The sequence below is a fragment of the Charadrius vociferus genome, unplaced genomic scaffold (assembly GCF_000708025.1).
Source record: "Charadrius vociferus isolate BGI_N301 unplaced genomic scaffold, ASM70802v2 scaffold595, whole genome shotgun sequence".
In the NCBI taxonomy this organism is placed as follows: Eukaryota; Metazoa; Chordata; class Aves; order Charadriiformes; family Charadriidae; genus Charadrius; species Charadrius vociferus.
In genome coordinates this window covers 431,606-440,097 of record NW_009648646.1, presented here as the reverse complement: position 1 = coordinate 440,097, position 8,492 = coordinate 431,606, and the positions used below count along the sequence as shown (strand labels likewise).

Genomic DNA, 8,492 nt, shown 5'->3' with positions numbered 1-8,492 from the left:
TTTGGGTATCAGCGGCTGGCAGCTCTCTGACAATTATACTTGGGGTTTTGTGGCATTTCACACATTCCCTAAAGCATTAGGTCCTGGATTTCCTGAGTGGTTAGGACAGGACAAGTGTGATGAAGATACAGAAGGTGCTTTGTCCAGCACAGTGGAGCAAGGTGGGAAGAAACAGTAATTAAAAAAATGCTTGCTTGGCTAGGATAAAGGGGAAACAGAGGAGAATACGTGAAGACAGAACTGGTGTTGTGGTTTGCAAAATGGAAGCAGACGATACATTGATTCAAGAAGAAAAGGGATTAGAAGAGACGAGACAAAAAGAGGTGAGATGAATGAACAGAGGTACTTGTAAGCAGGATAGAAAACGTATGAGCAAACTGGTGGGAAATTATCTGGTGCAGCAAGTGCAGCAGTTTTGAGTAGAGTTAGAAAAGAGAAAGCTAACCAGAACCAATATGGTTCAAGATCAACTTCTTCAGAAGATCGCAAACGCTGCACAGATAGAGCCAGGACGCAAATTTGGTGATGTGGAGCAAGCATGGCTTCAGTTTCTGCAGACACAGGCAATCACAAGACATTTTGGGAAGACAGGAGGTTATGGAGAGCCATTTTTCTCTCAGTAAAGACAACTACTGCTTTTGAATTCTGCTCTCTGGGAAACAGCTACTGCTTTAAATGAGGATTCTCAACATGTATACGTCATTAGCCCCACCACCGTTACAAAAAGCAATTAAAGCATAAAAAAATCTTTGGATTATCCACATATAAAGGAATACAATTCATCCCAAGATTATACTGCTCTACTTGCAAGCGTGGGAGTGACACACAGCTTTCCTAAGTTAACAGAAGATTATACAAATCTTTTTCCTGTTTAAGCAGCAGTTTTACACAGGCAACCCAAAGACTGCCATCGAGTTTGTGTTATTTGGGATACAGCTTCGTGGAGGCTGATTCACAGGAATCTTTTAGGTAAAAGCTTACACCACTGAAGTTACTGTACACCTAAGGAAAAAGCAGGTATCTGATGTTCCCATCAGAAAATGATAACTAAATTAAAAGTTTCAAATCAATGTGCTCTATAAGCCATTCTTTAATAGGGCCCACTGCGCCTGTTGGACAATTAGTATTACTCCTGTATTATTAATGCAGAACATTACATAATGGCTTATGACCTGTAATAACTGGCTGAAGTGTTGGATAAAACTTCTCTGAATGACCTCCGTTTACTTTAGGTCTTCAAACTGCGTGGCCACTAATAATATTGCAAAGTATTATTAAAATTCATTGCAGACTCAATTAGTATCTTATTTGAATTATATGAAATTATTAACCTACTAATTTCTGCAACCCAGAGTACAGCATGAGGTGCATTTGGACCCTAATAACTGTTTAAAGAGGCTTAAAGGTGTCATACTTGACCAGACTTCTCTGACAATACAGGACTTGATATTCCGTTTGTCTGTACTTGGATGATTAAAAACATTGAGACTGTCATTATTTGGATGCTTTCTGAGTTTTTAAAGTACATTTAATTACAACCTACAGATTTTCTGTGAAGACAGTGACCTTTGGCTTGTAGATGAGCAGGTGATTACTTGACTGGTTCACTGCAATACCTTTTACATGGTGTGGTTACCTCTAGAACACCCAATTCTGGTTTAAATAACGCTGTGGCAGAGGCAATTCAAACAGAAACAAGAAGTTACAAAAGCTAATTTATGAGGAAACAACAAAAGCAAGTGTATTTGCATTTATAGGTCACTAAACAATTAGAGCCTGGTTCTTTAGTATTTAAGAAAAGAAAGCTCACGCTAAAGTTTTGCTCAAGTAAGGATAGAGAGACCAATCTTAAAATGACAAACATTAATCTGACAGGTGTGCAGACTAAGGAGGGAAAGGGATAATGCAGAGATACAAAAATCCAATAATTGACAATGTACCAAAATTAAACAAATAATACATAAGCGAAAAATTAAATCTATTTCAGAACACAGTTACTCATTCACCTATGGAATAATTAGCAAAATGAATGATGTGACTATGGCAACCTGGAAAATTTGAAACTAACGTATGGTCCAAATGGATCAGTTTTGTGTAGCTAGAGAGATTAAATGACAAAACAGGTCCTTCTCTAATTTCAAATCAAGCAATCCATCGTATCACTCAAATGCAGCGTGGTTAGTAGAACTTCCTGCAGGGAACCACGATATCTGATGAATTTTCATGCTATTCCCTGAAACTACACAACAGAGAAGACTGCCTAAATAAAGACCTTATTAACCTACCTAACCTACATACTAAGGCAGGAGTTGTAGAGTAGCATCACCAAAAAAGAAAGGAGTCTCAGCACTGCTGCCTCCTCATGAATATCGAAGTACATCACCAACAAAGGAAAGCACACCTTGAACGTTTTTTCCATTTTGTTTGAGCCTCATATCGCGATATCCCTGCTGAGCATGAATGGCAAATTTTAAATGTCATTCAGGACCCATTGAATATTGCTAGTATTTGCATTCCTTAAAAAGTAGAAAAACATTAACCTTTTGTTTTATTGAATTAAAATGCCATGGAAATGCTGATGTAGTCTTCAGAGACTGAAATACTTTTACAAAGAAGAATAGCTGTCATTTATTAGACACAAAGAACAATTACTTGATAGGATGCTTTCTGACAAAAAGCAGATTGGTATTCTCATCATAGAAAAGGCATTGTAAAAAAACCCAGCACAGACCTCTGAGACTTGAATAATTTAAAGCTGCATTTGGTGCAATTTGAATTTTTCTTTAGGGAGGCAAAGTTAAATACCTTTAATTTGTTCTAATTATTTCAAATTTGCAAGTTAATTATGGCTGATCATTAAATAACAAAAAGGACTATCATCTCCATAGAGTTTTACCTTCTACCCTATGCATTATTTAAGCTAGATTTTAGTATGCATGAATTAACTTTCTAAATAATCACACGGTTTGACTAAATGGCTCAGTAAAATGAGCTCTGATCCTCAGAATAAGCATTAATGGACATTAGAAAGGCTATATGGGCCCTTGTTACTTACATTATAAGTATTTTTAATGGGGTCTTATTTACTAATCTTTATGTACTGTTCAAGTTAGGGCACCATATAGATACATTATTCTGCTTTAATAGAGGAAAGTCAGTTCTTCAAGATACTAAAACAAATGTCCATTTAGAGCCAACTAAATTCATTTTTAAATGAATGCAGGAAAACTCTGATAGAATTTAATTTGTTTTAGCTGCTCATCCTGATGAATCAATCCAACATAATGGTAGCCTTGGTCTGCAAATGGAGTCTTACAGATCTATCGAATTGCTAACTAACTCAAGCATCTAAGACTCTTGCCACAGGGTAGCGTTGACTATCAGCATGTGTACACCCACGAGGTTTTGCCTCTTCCCTCGTGCTCATCTGCCAGGTTCCCAGTCGTTGGTCCCAAATTCGGGTGCTCACCTTGCACTGAACTCTGATCTCTCCATGCATTTTTCAGTGCAGATCAGTGGCATCCCGAAATCACGACTACATTATAACTAGTCAGAAACCTAAAACGTGAGGCAGTTTGTTCCTCCAGTATATGTTCAACAGATGGCTGCCTTAATGGTACCCTACTGCACCCTGTTGAGGCAAGGGCTTGCGAGTTTAACCATTATCCAACTAACAGATTGCCATGGTAGGTAAGCGCAAGGGCTTGCGAGTTTAACCATTATCAAACTAACAGATTGCCCAGATTGCCGTGGTAGGTTAGTTCCAAAAGCAAACATGTTGGAATGTTATTTTCCTGTTCTGCAATTTCTGTTTTAAAAATAAAATAATTAACAGTTCATGTGTGCAATCTGCTGCAATTATATTAGGCCAAGAACGCATAACACTTAATGATGCAAAACTGGTGACAAGGAGACAACACAAGCAATACGTTTTTGTAGCTGGAACCTGTATTGCCATTTCAGATGCAGTTTGACAAATGGGCTGAAAATTGGTTGCCCCCCAACTTTGGCTGGGAGAGTTTTCACCCAGATCAGCTTCCCAAGTCAGCTCAGTATAAAGCAGCAGTATCAAAAGTGCCAGGACAAAGAAGAAGATGTCAATATACCACAGGGTCTTCTTTTCAGCAGGGGTCCAAATTTAGATCCGTTTAAATCAAGTTATCAAACCACATCTTTGAAAACCACCTGTTCCAAAGTGGGACTGTTTGGGAAGTTGGTTGTCTGCATGGCAAATAAAATATTCGCAGGGAGAAAAGAAGGACTGTAGGCTTTGGATGATTGGATCTAAAAAGCAACAACAGTGGTCTCCCGAACAACCACAACTTTTCAGCCCTCTCAAGTGTACTGTGTTATTCTTCGTAAGCCACTGCTTCCAGAACTACCAAGTGCCTCAGATTTTTCAAGTGTTTTTTTCCCACGTGTCAGGTAGGGCAGTGTGATTACCCTAATCCACATGGCAAAGAAGATAAGAAACTGATGCAGGAAAGCGCTGGGCCCCTGGACAGCAAGCAGGTCAGCGGAGGTGGAAGAGAACTGGAACCACCTCCCAAACACTCGACTCACTGAAAAAAAGGAGACATCTGTAATTAGAGCATATGCCGTGTGTGTCTGCTAAGAGTTAGTCATGAGGAAAACCCTGACAACAGAGGTAGAGCTTACAGCCCTCCTTAGCACATCTCCATCTCAACCCAGAGTCCTCTTCTGAGGGGACACATCCCACCCCTTCTTTCCAGCCAAGCTGGGGGTAAACACATCAAGATGAACAAGCCAGCAGAGCAGCATATAGGAAAGAGGAGGGAGATAGTCCACTCAGTTCTGCTTTGTGTAGGGTGTGCAAATCGACTGGATGGCTGAGTAGAGCTGGAAGAGAGGTACGAGTGTTGCAGGGAAGGAGGAGAAGCACAGTGTGAACTTCAGGGCAATCTCTCATCCCTGAACGCCATCACCCTTACGTTCCATGCCACAAAACCAATCTGCTCATGTCAGCAGATCAACAACCCTGAAAACACATTGTTAAAAATACAAAGCCAACATGGAGTGCTTGAAAAAAAATGTAAGCTTAACATTTCCCCCCTTCTTCAAAAAGCAGGAAAAATTTCCTATTCTAATATGGACCTTGAAGGCCATATTCAAGCCTAGAGTGAGATTTCATGGACCAATTATGAAACCTGGCATTTTGAGGCTTATGTTAGATGCATCAGCATGTTAATGACACTGCTGGGATCCAGTGCATGTTAATAAGAAACAGATGCTTTCCTTTCTAGAGAGCATGTTCATTTTTAGTTTTGAGAATAGACTCAGAATAGATTGGAAGGGACCTTTAAAGGTCTTCTTGTCCAACACCTCTGCAATGAGCAGGGACCTCTTCAAGTGGACGCGGTTGCTCCGCGTGCAGGGCACCCTGACCTGGAGTGTTGGCGGGGCCGGGGCACCTACCACCTCTGCGGGCACCCCGTTGCGGTGTTCCACCCCCCTTCCTTGTGGAAAAAACTGTCTTGCTTGCATCTGGTGCGACTCTCCCCTGTCTTAGTTTAGAGGCGTTAGCCCTTGTCCTACCGCTGCAGGCCCTAGTGAGAAGTCTGCCCGCGTCTTTCTTACAAGGCCCCTTGAAGCCTTGAAAGGGCGCAGTGAGGTCTGCGCGGAGCCTTCTCTTCTGGGGTCTGAACACGGGCGGCTGTCGGAGCCTGTCCTCATAGGAGAGGCGTTGGGTGCCTGCGGTGATGGTGTTGGTGGCCCTGGTCTGGAGCCGCTGGGACAGGTCCATGATCTTTGGGACTCAGTCCATGTCCTTTCCCACATATTTTTCTAAGACAAAGGCAGAAGGGCAGGAACAGGTAGGGGAACATCTCAGCAGCCAGCAAGAGTTCTGGAACTGAAGTATAAATATTATCAAACCTGCTTGTAATTAAAGTATTTTTTGTCACAGAAAATAGACAGTGATTACCTACAATCTACATGTGACTATGCACACAACATACTGCTGGGGAGTAATGCAGAGCTTTCATCTCTTACAGTCCTCTTCAGGCATCCCGAAATCCAGTAATGCCTGTGGCTGTATGAGCTTTCTTTGCTTTTTTTTTTTTTTTTTTTTTCTGTTGACTTACTGTGTTTGGTTTACTTTTCTCTCGTCTTGGAGAAGTTATACTGGCCACTAAGCTAAAAACTTTTCCATATATCAAGCGGTACCAGGGTACAGTAAGCCATAGCACGGCTTCTCTGGACCACTCTCTTTCAGAGACCAGTTTCTTCCCCATTCCCTCAGTGACTGGTGCTCAGATATTTAATTCCACTAGCAAGAACCGAGGCCAAATATACTGTTAATTAGCAGTGACCTATTAGATCATACCAGCCATAGGTGAAACTCTGGACTCATTGAATCAATCAGAATACTGTCTTTATCTTCAATGAAGTCAAGACTTCACTTAATATACACAGTTAGAGGTCCATTTGTAGGAAGTACTAAGCTAAATTCCACCTAAAACTATATTCATGCCTTTCCTTTGAAGCCATGTCCTCTGCTTTAAGTTAGCTACATTGCAACTCCCCACCAGCACCTTTCCTACATATATTAGTTTTCCCAATAAACAGCAAAATGAGATCCAATTACTTTTCTCTCTTCTCTTCTGAATCCAAAGAAAATTCCAACATAAAGGGTTCAGACAGTCATAGAGAAATGGCCACAGAAAACAGACTGGCAAGGCTTTAGCAGGACAAAATGCTGTGATTGTGTGTTTGGCCTTTCTTACAGAGCAGAGCAGAGCAGCTGTCGTTCCAGCAAGCACTGCTGTCAGCCTTCACAAAAGAAAGTCATGTAAATGTCAAGTCATAGGTATAAAAACAATCCTTCAAAACAGCGTCTGTATATCTCAAAAGCCTGCCTAGCTGTCACCCATGAAAGTACCATAAGGAATGATGCAAAAACCTGTTTGGGACAAACAAAGTTTTTGAACTAAATCCAAACTTCTCCAGTAGATCAAGCTGCATCACTCTCTCCTTCAGAAGGAGAATCACATCCTCTTCAGCAAAGCGAATGCCTGTCTCAGTGCCTTATCCAGAATCACTATTGTTTGGCTGAGAGCCAGCCCCATGCACAAGGTACCCATCGAAATGCCATATGCAAGCTATCTCCTGAACAAACATCTCCCAAATTAGACTGTAATTTGGTTGTGATAAAGGCATAGCAGAACAATGCATCATCCCTTCTCAACTTGGCTCACCCAGACCAAAAAAAATGTTATGGTAGATGGGCTGCACTGCGAAACAGGCTGTCGCTAAGCCATTGCTGCAGAGATCTGTCTGAGTGTGCAGGTAACCAACCACCTGCTTGGTGCAAGAGTCCTTCTGTTTTCCTTCACTAAGACTATTGGTACATAAGCACTCTCTCCTTCAAAAGAGTTTCCAGGCAGGCTGATAGGCATTGATAAGATGAGCTTCCAGAAAATGAGCAGCAATTGCAAAAGCCCTTTTTCTGATCATGGATCATATCATGGAGCAATCATTTGCTAAAGGTAAGTGACCACACAGCAAAGGACACAATAAGAGTTGGAAAGTAAGAACTGGCAAGGTTTCCAGTGTGCCCTACTAACAAGGCATTTTGAAGAGATGCTTAATTAGAGCAACAGATATTTAAGATTGCACTCATGTGTGCAGGTATTATGTGCAGAAAATTAGAGTTTTGGAGGATCCTATAGTGCCTATATGAGGACAGAAGGGTTATAAAAGATGTAACATCTACCGCTGCTTCTGTTCATTGCCAAAGTTGCACTTGAAAGACACCAACTTTCAATACTTAGGATACTGGCATGATAAATTATCATCCCTGGTTTCCAAGTGAAGAAATGAAGGAACATAAAGTTACAAACTTCTCACACTGATAGCAATGAAAATTAATAACCACTAAACTGTGCAAATACATGTACTTCTAAGAATCCTGAGGTGACCTTCCGGGTCACTGGCAGCTCCCAGGATATCAAGGAACATGTTGCAGGGAAAGGCTTTCATAAATGCATCAAGTTCCATAATAAACACAATTAGAGGTTTTATCTTTCCTGTTCTTCTGAGGCTGCTGTCCTTGAATCTGATTTATCTAATGATTAGCAAACCATTACCACTGAAACCAACGTGGGAGCACCCTTCCAGGACCCATCTTTTTGCATGAAAATTCTGTGTTCTTATTCTAGTCACCTTTATCTGTATCACATGATGATTGAATCAAGCATTCTGTCATGGTTTCGGCTAAACACAGATTACTATTGTTTTTTAGGGTTATACAGGTCTGTTAGTGTCGAAGTCTTCCAAATCTTGGGACCAGTGAATCTGGGGATTGTAATGCCTTTCTTATTCCAGAAAGCCATTAGAGGCTGAGTGTATTGGCACAGGCTCAATCCAGGTACAAGGCACAGCTCTAACATGATGCCAACAGGTCTCCTCACACCACACTTGCTCCCCAGACAAATACAAATCTGACAGAGTTTTTGATTCTTGTTTTATAG

The 8,492-nt window shown here is 41.0% G+C and overlaps 1 protein-coding gene across 1 annotated transcript in view; it reads right to left on the bottom strand.

The window, feature by feature from the left end:
• Positions 1-8,492, bottom strand: part of KIAA1328 (KIAA1328 ortholog) — a 147,461-nt gene that overhangs the window by 8,654 nt on the left and 130,315 nt on the right. The gene's annotated exons all lie outside the window — the stretch shown is intronic.